The sequence below is a fragment of the Macrobrachium rosenbergii genome, chromosome 1 (genome assembly GCF_040412425.1).
Source record: "Macrobrachium rosenbergii isolate ZJJX-2024 chromosome 1, ASM4041242v1, whole genome shotgun sequence".
Classification (NCBI taxonomy): domain Eukaryota; kingdom Metazoa; phylum Arthropoda; class Malacostraca; order Decapoda; family Palaemonidae; genus Macrobrachium; species Macrobrachium rosenbergii.
This window is the reverse complement of record NC_089741.1, coordinates 19291256-19303359: the sequence shown is the minus strand read 5'-3', so window position 1 is coordinate 19303359 and position 12104 is coordinate 19291256. Positions and strand designations below refer to the sequence as shown.

At 39.4% G+C, this 12104-nt stretch overlaps 1 long non-coding RNA gene across 1 annotated transcript in view; it reads left to right on the top strand.

Annotated features, from left to right (window-relative positions):
* The window catches only part of LOC136841494 (uncharacterized), a 409598-nt gene that overhangs the window by 383773 nt on the left and 13721 nt on the right, over positions 1-12104 (top strand). The window contains exon 3 of the long non-coding RNA XR_010853966.1: positions 6016-6093. This is a non-coding gene — a long non-coding RNA (uncharacterized lncRNA). The remainder of the gene's footprint in view (positions 1-6015; positions 6094-12104) is intronic.

Sequence of the window (12104 nt, the reverse complement as noted above, 5' to 3'; positions counted from 1 at the left end):
TATATATTCATTCTTGCAACAAGTGCATCTGCTTAAAAAGGTTATTAACAAAGCTCCAGGTTCCGGCGCTTGGTCTTCAAGACCTGAATTTCATAATCAATCAATCAACAAAGCTCCAAATAATATTTTAGAATTCTCTACCCCTTGCCACCTCTCTCTCTCTCTCTCTCTCTCTCTCTCTCTCTCTCTCTCTCTCTCTCTCTCTCTCTCTCTCACCGAACCCCCTTCCTTTGACAACCTCCATCAAGTAACTGTGTCAGCCTGACGTATGCTCAGCCATATTCAATACCAACAACCTTAACTAACGGCCTCCACGGGATGATCACAACCTTTAAGTGAACAAACTCATATTTAATTAAAGGGAAAAATAGAAAAGGTTGAGTGCCTGATTATAGGACATATCCTGCATGATGATATTCACATACATGATGAATGCCTTTGAGCTGAATATTACCATCGTAATTTGCTTTTAGTTCGAATGACATGCTCGGTCTATTCCCTGGAGAACACTGGTTGAGTGATTGATACTCAAAGCAAAATTATAGCACACCTATTTCTAAAATAATAAAGAGGAAACGTCATTAATTTGTGAAACGTGCTATTAAAAACGTCAAAATGATAAATAATAATGGTCTCCTTGCAAGTCACATTAGTTACTAATAAAACGTAATAATGACAGTAGCAGTAAGAAAAGGGATTCATCTTAGTTGTTATATGAAACTATTATGCATTCACCAATACAGAGCGCAAGGAACCTCTTAGAGACGTGCAATGTTTGTATATTCATGTTAAATCGCATGATCAAAGTTTTTCACCGAGAAATTTGTACATTTTAATCAATTGTGTCTCCACTGTACTTCAGTGAAGTAAGCAAAGATTAGAAGTAAATGATTACAATGAGTATTATTATTACTTGCTTGTTGGCGCGCGCTACACGCACTGGAACTCGGCACTGCTGTCTCACCTACCCTCTCGATCCCCTACCTGTCACTACTCCATCCGGGGCAGACAAATAGGTTTGCAGGAGGAGGGTGGATGTGTCATGTCTCTCTTACCCTCCCGTTTCCCTACCTACCCCACCCACCCGGTGAGGACAAACAAACCGGTTTGCAGGGGGAGGACAAACAAGATCCACTTGGATTTTATTATTATTACTATTTTTGTTTTTTTGGTCTATCACAGTCATCCTATTCGACTGGGTGGTTTTTATAGTGTGGGGTTCCGGGTTGCATCCTGCCTTAGGAGTCCATCACTTTTCTCACTATGTGTGCTGTTTCTAGTAGCACACTTTTCTGCATGAGTCCTGGAGCTACTTTGGCATCTAGTTTTTCCAGATTCCTTTTCAGGGATCTTGGGATCTTGCCTAGTGCTCCTATGATTATGGGTACAATTTCCACTGGTATATTCCATATCCTTCTTATTTCGATTTTCAGGTCTTATTACTTATCAGTTTTCTCTCTTTCTTTCTCATCTGCTCTGGTGTCCCATGGTATTGTGACATCAATGAGGGATACTTTCTTCTTGATTTTGTCAATCAACGTCAAGTCTGGTCTATTGGCACGTATCACCCCATCGGTTCTGATACCATAGTCCCAGAGGATCTTTGCCTGACCGTTTTCTATCACTCCCTCAGGTTGGTGTTCGTACCACTTATTACTGCAAGCTAGCTGGTGTTTCTTGCACAGGCTCGAGTGGAGGGCTTTTGCTACTGAATCATGCCTCTTTTTGTACTGGTTCTGTGCAAGCTCCAGATATTCACTTGCTATGTGGTTTATGCTCTCATCTTTCATATTGCACTTCCTACATATGGGTGAGATGTTATTTGCATCTATTTTTCTTTGGAAATATCTAGTTCTTAGGTCTTGATCTTGTGCTGCTGTTAGCATTCCTTCTGTTTCCTTCTTGAGTTCTCCCCTCTGTAGCAATTGCCATGTTTCATCGCTGGCCAGTTCTTTTGCCTGTCTCATGTGCTGCCCGTGCATTGGTTTGTTGTGGCATTCCTCTGTTCTGTTTTTCATTCTCCTGTCTCTGTATATTTCTGGGTCTTCGTCTACTTTTATCAATCCTTCTTCCCATGTACTCCTTCACTGGTTTTCAGATATTGCCCAAGTGCTCTGCTCTTGATGTTGACGCGGTCCTCTATGCTTAGTAGCCCTCTACCCTCCTTCCTTTCGTGTTATGTATAGTCTGTCTGTATTTGCTCTTGGATGTAGTGCTTTGTGTATTGTCATGTGTTTTCTAGTTTTATGGTCTATGCTGCAGAGTTCAGCCTTCGTCCACTCTGCTACTCCTGTGCTGTTTCTGATTACTGGTACTGCCCATGTGTTTTTGGCTTTTGTCATGTTTCCGGTGTTGAGTTTTGCCTTGAGTACCGCCTTAATTCTCTGCATATATTCTTTCCTGATTGTTTCCTTCAGCTCTTGGAATTTTATATCCTTTCCTCCCATTATTCCCAGGTACTTGTAGATATAGTCCTTACAGTCTGGATTAGGGTACCTATTTCCTTGATGCTCTTACCATACAGCTTGATGTCGTCCATGAACATCAGATGGTTAAGTCAGTTGCCTCCTTTCTTGAGTTAGTACCCAGCATCCATCTTCTGCAGTACTTTTGTCATGGGAATCATGGCTACCACAAAGAGTAGTGGGGACAGCGAGTTGCTTTGAAAGATCCCTCTCCTGATGTTAACCTCTGCTAGTCTTGCGCATTGTATTTTTAAGGAAGCTGATGGTGTTTTCCTCTGCCCCATATATTTTCAGGCATTCTATTAGCCACGGGTGCGGTATCATGTCGAAGGCTTTCTTGTAGTCAATCCATGCCTTCCTTAGGTTGGTTCTCCTTCTCTTACTATTCTTCATTACCATTTTGTGTAAGGAGCTGGTCTTTTGTGCCCCTACACTTCCTTCTGTAGCCTTTCTGTTGGTGGGGGATAGTGTTTGTGTCCTCTAGGTAGTTGTATAGCCTTTCACTGATACCTGTTAATAACTTCCACTTTATTGGTAGGCAGGTGATAGGCCTGTAGTTACTTGCTATATTTTCCTTGTTCTTGTCTTTCTGTACTAATGATGTTCTCCCTGTGGTCATCCATTTGGGCTCATGGTGGTTTGTGATACAATGCTGAAGTTGTTCTGCTATTCGTGGTGTAGGGCCTTGAAGTTTTTGAGCCAGTATCCATGGTCTTCATTGGGACCTGGGCTTTCCAGTTGGGCATTTTCTTTAGTTGGTGCCTGACTGTGTCTGTCATGATCTCGGTCAATCTTTGCTTTATTCTCCCAGTGTCTTCTGCCTTGATTTCCTGGAGCCATGTTGCATGTTTGTTGTGTGATACTGGATTGCTCCATATGTTTTCCCAGAGTCTCTTACTTAGTTTGACTTCTGGAATTTCCTGGTGGTTATCTTCCCCTCTTAGTTGGCTGTATAGTCTTTTCTGGTTGGTTCCGAAGAGTTTGTATGTTGGTATCCCTTATTCCTGTTCATGTACCGTTGGATCTTAAGTGCTTTGGCATTAAGTGTCTGTTTTATATCTTCTATTGTGTTGTTTAATCCCTTCTCCTGCACTTTGCATTTCTCATTCAGTTCCTCTCTTGTTTTCTTGCTTCTTAGCCTCTTTTCTGCCATCTCTCTCAGTTTACTCAAGTCAGATCTCATCGCCATGATTTGTTTTTCCAGGCGCCTTTTCCAAGGCGATTGCTGTTTTGGTTTCTGTTGGGTTGGTTGTGATGGTGGTGTTGGTGTTTGTGTCCCCATGAGTTCTACTAGTAGTCTTGCTCCTGCATATGCCAGGTTATTTGTTTCTTTGATACTGGTGGTGTGGATTATTATTATTATTATTATTATTATTATTATTATTATTATTATTATTATTATTATTGGCGTTGTTGTTGTTCTGAAAACCTTTCTTCCCTAACTTTCCTGTGCCCTCTAAACAGGGCATTTGAATGAGATTTGTTATGTTGCCCTCTATTAGATTCAAGAGGCAGGTTCATTCTGGCAGTGCAATATTAAGTGACACTTATTTCATAGAAGGCCATAAATGTACAATAAGATTTCTGCTATTGACGGAGAATTGAGACTCTTGTTATTAATAATCGTAGTTGGAAACGTTAGCCTCATCTTTAGCTGAACTGTTAAACGTATCTGACTGATGCAACCGATTCGTTAACCTCTAATGAAGCAGATAAATAAATGAATCATAAGTAAATGAATATTTAAATAATTACAGCGACTCAGTAAGAACGAAAGTGGTTTTCTTGAGCGACCTGTATTAGGGAATATATCTCACCTCCCTTCTGCGGAATAAGATTTAAAAGGAAAGCAAACAAAGACATTTACTTCTCACTTTGTAGAGCAGGTTGCAAAGAGAATAAGAAAATGCCTACAACATTGCACATAAATACCATTAGTAACTGCTAAGTTTCAGCTTCAAGTCCATAGGTGTCAACCTTCCGAACAGTTGCAATTGCTACGTCCTTCCATCTTGTTTGTCTTTGTATCTACTCTCCCTCTTTCTCTTCCCTCATTCTCGTACGCTGTTCTTTCATTATCCAAATTTCGTTTTCATTTGAGCCTGTTGTTGTTCTTTTAATTAGTTATTTGTTTCCCGTTCTCCCTTCGTTATCTTGAAATGTCCCTGCTCTCTCTCTCTCTCTCTCTCTCTCTCTCTCTCTCTCTCTCTCTCTCTCTCTCTCTCTCTCTAAGGAAACTGTTCTTCATCGAAATATATAAATATTGTTATTTTTTATTCGTAATTGTATACAATTTCATGAATAAAAGGCAGGATTATGATAAGAAGTATTGATAATTTGAATGGTCACTTTGGGAAGAAAGTTTTACTTTTGTATTTCATACGTAGTGACCATGCAAGTTCTTATGCTAGATTAGGCAATGTAATCAAGAATAAATACCCCTAAAGTTTATTAATAAACGAACTTTCCTTTAGAGATATTTTTCTTTGTTATATTTGGACTACTATTAAAGCGTTCTTTATTCTCAATAATAATTACATTCACACCTCTTATTTTCTTGCCAGATTCTTCTTAACTGTCTCAAAAATATTCATTTTTCTCCCCTTCTCTTGTTTGTGTCATCGTAGTTGCCTTGTATTTTCATCTACCTCTGATTCTTCATCCCCCCTCTCTGCTGTTTCTTCTTCTTCTTCTTCTTCTTCTTCAAAAGATTCCCTTTATGCTTTGGTATCGTCATTCTGTCTTTACTGACATTTTCTTGCCGTATTTCTATTTTCCAATATTTTTCTCCAGTAAAATCTTGCAAAGTCTTCCCCGTGCAACATCTTCCTCAAGAATACCCCAGATGCAACCAGCAGTGGCGTTTTGCCACCTGCGACTTTATGAACGAGACATTGTTAAGCTGAATTCAAACTTTTGTCAGAAATGAATCGGTTATCCTCGACCTGCCACACGGAACCGGCGAGAGAGAGAGAGAGAGAGAGAGAGAGAGAGAGAGAGAGAGAGAGAGAGAGAGAGAGAGAGAGATCCATGTAAATTGAAGAATATAGCATCCCGGTGTCCCTGGATGTCCATTTAATTTCTTAGTTTTTCTCTTCACAGAAAGCCATTTCTTAAGTTCCACCGACCACGAAGGGTTCTTGAAGCAGTTAGTTATCTCTTGCGTTGAAGTGTTGTGTCACTAGGAAGGATTACCTACTGTAACGGCGCAAATATTATTATTATTATTATTATTATTATTATTATTATTATTATTATTATTATTATTATTAATAAAATTGAAAATGTTCAAAGAAGAAAGCTTATTGTTATCACCATTTCTGATACAAGAATACGAAGTCTTTATGTTTAATTTGTTAATGTAAACGGAAAACTGATTGTAAATGCTTGAAGTATTATGAGAATATAATGTCACTTCTTAATTTCACATCGCTCATAATTCTAGAATACAAGTAAAATGTCTTGTTCATCGACCTGTGAAACGAAAACCAAGCATCAGTTGTATATAAATTACTATAGTTGACCACTATTTTCCTCTTTTTTTTTTCAGGTATAGCCAACGATGCTGGGAACTCCGCAGGCTTCTCCACGATAAATACAGGTGGAAGACCTCCCCAGGCTAAGGAAGGTAAGAAAATTTGCCTTGAGTGAGGTCTCTGTGGTGCTTCGTTTTAATCCACGATTGTTTTCTCACAAATTACCAGGTCTTTCGATTCGTCTAAACAAGGGATATCACTCGGAAATGGAATTTTCACTATATATTTGATTCAGGGTAAATTCCGATTGAGAATTTCTCTTGGATATTTTGCTACCTCACATTTTTTGGGGGGTTTTTCTTCGTTAGAAGTTAGGGAAAACACGAGAGGGCGGATGACACAAAATGATTGAAGCTAACAATCGGTGAATGAATTAGAAAACCAATGAAATCCAATGAAACATTTTTTGGTGAATGTGAAAAAGACCTTTTGCGTAGAAAAGGTCCGTCTCTCTCTCTCTCTCTCTCTCTCTCTCTCTCTCTCTCTCTCTCTCTCTCTCTCTCTCTCTGCAGATAGAATAAATAACCAGATGACCATCCCTTTTCTCTGTACCTCCTAATGGAGCGGTCATGTTAAGAATTCCCTCCGATGCAAAGGCACAAGAGCCTAAGGAACCAAGGAAACATTTCCTCCTGAGAGATTGCTAGAGACTGCCGCCGTTCCATCAAGGAGGTCGCCTTTGTTCCCTGGCATTCTTTCAGGAACAATACGTGTTGTTATTTTCAACGGGTTAGGATCATTTTCATTTTGATTTTTAGTAGTTTTAGATTAACTTTTTCTTCATTTGTTTAGGTTAATATTGTAAAGGACTGTTCTTTATGGGTGAAAGAAAGTGTTTTCCTAATTCATTTTTATTAGTTCAGAATTGGCAATGGTTTTTTTCATCAGTTTAGGATTAGTAGTGTTTTTATTGGTTTAGGAACTAAGTTTTTCTGTGGTATAGGTGAAATTTTTTTTTTTACAAACGTGGATCAACGTTTCCATTTAGTTTGGATCAGCGTTGGAATTTATTTATTAACATTAGTGTAGGCATAACAATTTTATTTTCTTTCCTAGTGGCTTAGGTAAAACATTGGATCTTTCTTAGATAGTGGCCCCCGAGGATTTTAACCTTTGCGGCGTGTTTAGTAGAAGCCCGTGAGGGATTACCGTAAAGACATAAACAAAAGACTGTAAATATCATAAAGATGATGACCCCCAAGAAATATTAGAACTGGCGACGATAGGTTAGTGGAAAGAGTGCGCAGCTCGGAAATGATAGAGGCAAGACGGGGAGGGAGACCTAGAAAGGATTTGACAGACAGGATGAAAGAAGTATGGCAAAGTAGGGACTTTGACATCCAGGAAGTTCAAAAAAGCGTGAAAAATGGGGGTGAAATCCGGAGTGTGCCTGGGTGGGTTCGAGACGTTGCTGATGAATTTGTGTGTATGTGGGAAAGTGGCCAACGTTGGACGTAAAAGTCCTGTTGTGGCAGTGTCTATTTTGTTGTTTTTTATGCAGAGTCAGACCTCTGTCATTGGAAACGGATTATTGTTAAAGTAAACTGGCGAAAAAATTATGAATGTGATAGCGCATCAAAACAATCCAAATATCGGATCCACACTTGTCCCCCAAAACACTTCATCTCTTGTAATGATGATGGCGATTTATGACAGTTTTGTGGAGTGTCTGAGATTGCTTGCGGGGTCATTCTTTTTCATCCTTTTGTTGCTTTTGCAAAATAGCAGAGAGAGAGAGAGAGAGACCTGGTGAGCTGGTGCTATAACACTCGCATCATTAGCAAGAGAGAAAGAACGTACAAGGCAGGTTTTTTTAGATCTCAGAGTGGAGAAGGCATGTTGCCAGCAACCCCATCCCAGAAAACTTGTTGGAAAGAGCTGTACTTTACGTAGTCACACGCCTGTAGTAGGCTATTTATATATACATACATACATATATATACACAGACACACACACACATATATACACACACACACACACACACACACATATATATATATATATATATATATATATATATATATATATATATATATATATATATATATATATATATATATATATATATATATATATATATATATATGTATATGTGTGTGTGTGTGTGTGTTTTGTGTACGTATATGTATGTAGGCGTATGTGCGTAGGTCATGCTGAATCTTTCAAAATTCTTCAGTGTATTAAAATATATACAAAGAATTCGTTGACTATCGCAGCTTAGAGACAGGAATCACATATATATAATTGTCAAAGGAAACTCTCTCTCTCTCTCTCTCTCTCTCTCTCTCTCTCTCTCTCTCTCTCTCTCTCTCTCTCTCTCTCTCTCTCTCTCTCCGAAGACAGGAAGGTCAGTTATTTAAGATCCAAGAGAAAATCTTGCTGAAAATGGATGCAAGCAATCCGCCGTCGTCATGAGAGTCCTGGCACGCCATCATTCAGATCTCAGGACCAATCACGCCAGAGATCAAAGCCTTCCGCCTCTACAGTAGCTTCGAAAATAGGTTCGGGCGATGAAAGGAGCAGGGACAAGGATTGTGCAAGAGTCGAACCGAGAACGATAAAGTTATAAACAAGGCGGAGAGAAAGAGAAGACTAAATTTCTGCGAACAGGCGGTTCAATAAATAGGAAAAGCTAGCAAGAGTTAGCGACATCGAAGGAATTGTATTATCAAACTATATTTAAAGGTTTTCTCTTGGAGACTTTCCTTTTCTATGAAGAAAGTTTTAACAGTGAGAGAGGACGTCAGAGTAATTGACTGTCGAATTAAACTGAACGAGTAGCTCTAACGAGCACCTGTTCCTGGTGTGCTGAGAACTTGTTAACCTCAGCTTGTTGTGGGTTGGTGTAGTCCCTCTTCCAAACCAGCGGCCCTCAAACTAAGGCCTCTTGTACGCAGGCCTATGCAAGATCTATGAAGAAAGGTAGTTTACATAAGAAGGGAACCATCTCTATTGGGCGTGAATTACAGCGTGGCAGCTAAAGAGTGGGGACACTGTACCCTCTGCCAGAAATGATTTGGAATTTTTTTTTGCCCACCTAGCACGCCTTTAACTACACGCTTTCTTTCGAAGGGGGGTCTTTAGCCTTGGACTAAATAGTCTTTCAGTCTTTCACAAGGCAGTGGAGCTAAACCAAGTAAGGGAAACTAAAAGTTAACCTGGAAGTAGCTGCTACTAAGTGACTGTTAGCCCTTTAGACCAAGCTTCGCAACCTGAATCAAGCTCATGTTTGTTTTGTATGAGTCGTCTATTTTCAAGCTTTGGAATTCTATTCCCACCTCTGCTTGACTGCGGGACGCGTTAATGAGGTCCGTTGCCGCTTGCACTAAACCGACAAGGTTTGTTTCAGTTTCCAGTAGCACTCGGTTTACACTGACAGAGTTATTCAAATTCTGTAATCAGTCTTCGTCTTTTACCCTGGCTTGAGACTGACTTGGGCGTATGAACCCTCGTGGCGTGTATTAATTACTCGTTCCGAAGTTCTTTTGTCATACTGATCTGTCAGTATCTCTTTGTCAGCTCCCTCCTTTGAACGCCTTAGACGAGACGATCTGGAAGAACGGTCTGTATAATTCAGTCATTTCCTTTTCTTCCCTTTGAGAGTAATGACCGTTAAACCGTCCCTGAAACGCCATTACTTTCGGAATAGTTTAATTGAACTTTAATTAGTGTATGAGCGAAAGGAGAGGGGTGAAAGCTCCCTTATGTACGAAATCTGGACCAGAGACAGATGGCGAATTTAATTTTGAAAGGAATTACACGAAAAAGGAATGAATCGTCAGTGAAAGTTATCGTACAGGTTTGATGTGAGCGGTTATGGATAACAATGAGACCTGGAAAACTAGCAGAACGAGAAAGTGAGAGCTTACAATATGTCCATCAGTTACTTCCATATTTCCTCCCAAATTTGGATTCAGCTCTTTGCTCTAATCCGAATTGAACCTTTAACTATTTCATCATTTAATTTTCAATTCATTCACTTCCGGGGTCATAATCAGAAAGGAATAATTATCATTACCTCATAAAATGTCAAATTATCTCCCATCTCGATGCTCACAATGAGGTGAGAACAAAACTGGGAATCGAGAAGAAGCCTGCTTTTTAGGTTGGTTTTTGGGGGTTATAAATCGTTGATGGAGATTATCTCCATCACTTGGATGTGTTCGGAGGAGGAGAATGATGGGGAGAGCTTTGGAGATCAAAGATCAAAGCCACATTTAGGATAACTTTGGAGAGTGAATTTACAGTAAACTAAATTCATTACCAGGAAATTCACAAAAGTTCATCTCGACAGCTGTGGAGGTAATTAAAAAAAAGTTGAGCAGCCGCAAGGTGTAGATAACAGCTACTGCTACTATTCCTACTAAAAGGACAGTTGCTACTAATACCTTTGCTGCTGATTTTCTTTAGTATGCAAGTATTGCTATTACTTCTACTATTTGATGATGATACAAACCTAAATGTAGGTTTGTCATTCTTGCCGTTTGTCTGTCCTTCCTTCACATTAAAAGTACAGTCAAGCTGAAAATCATATTTTCAGCAATTTTTACATCATTTTCTAGATGCAGGAAATACATATAAACAATCTTTTAACAATATTCCCGGGCTTCGTTGTGACCTGCCCCTGACCCCAAACATTTCAGGATAACTCTTTTCCTCCTGTCTCCTGAGGAAGTCTTTCCTCAGATTCATGTGGATTCTTTTAATCCAGTCATCATTACAAAATTATCAAAAAAGGGCAAAATCATCGGTCTCGGTGAAGACAGTTTTTTGCAAAATCGAACACCATGCCTTTAGAAGGAAGAGATTAGGTAGTCAGGATTTTCACATTCGCACACACACACACACACAGAGGAGAGAGAGAGAGAGAGAGATAGAGAAAACGCTGCTTGGTTGTCACTTCAGCCATGATTTGTTAGATGCCTTCACTATCTTCTGTCAAAGGGACTATGCACCAAAATTCGATCGCTCTGATCCATGTACTGAAATCTGTTTTGGACTGACTGATTTGTACGTGTTAAAAACACTCCAAGCACTTTGAATAGTTAGTTTATGCAAACTATATCACGTAGTAGCCTTTAACTTGCAGCAAAAGCGAGCTTATAATGCGTAACCTTTTCACAAATAGCCATGCCCTTTAAATGTATATTTTTAATCTTACTCTTGTGGTTCTTGGACCTCATTGTGACCTACTACCACTTTCACGAGACAGTCCCAAAGTCGACTTGTTTTGCACGACCCACCTCGATGTCATCCACCGAGTGGATCTTTATCTTGCAATGCACATACAGACTTTATTTGGGGTTTTCTCTCTACCTAGTCTATGAAGAGCCCATTCATGATTGAATGAATGGATGAATGGCTCCTGTAAGCAAGATTGCTCTAGGGACAATAATATTTAATATCCACTAGCATCTTAATCAACTAATGGCAATCGTTTTCGGGGATATATCATGTTTTGTTCTTAATTATTCCAACGAGCATTTTTGCCTAAATGTTGCATGATTTCTGCCTTCATTGCAGTCATATTATTATCATTATTATTGTTGTTATTGTTATAATTATTATTAGACTGCTCAAGAAGAAAAAATACATAGATATAAAGTAGAGAAAAGAAGCGCATGGAATAAAAGAAAACGCTCATAGAAAACGTTCGCTTTAACCTTCTCATTTTTCATGTTTATTTCCAGAATCTCGATCGGGATTCTGTACACGAGGGACCCTCACTCCTCTCTCCCCCTTGCTGTAATTAACGACCAATTAAGCCATTTCAGAGTTAATACCATTTCGGGAAAGAAGTCGTTACTGTATCCTTCAGAGAACTTCTGCTGACCGTGATGAGGAAGGTCACCGAGACAGTTGTGGAGGGAGGTAGGGAGGGAGGGACAGGGAACTGGAGTGAATTCTCGGGGTCATTGTTCCAGATGAATCGCGAGTGTTAATTACCTGTGTCATGCCAAAGGAAGGGGCGCACAAAGTTATCATGAAACAAAGGAAGGGAATAAACGGAGGAATGAGAGAGACGGAAAAAGATGTTTTATAATTCTTTCTATTGTCTGCTTTACATCTTTAGAGGGAGTGGCCTCATTGTCTTTAAACCTT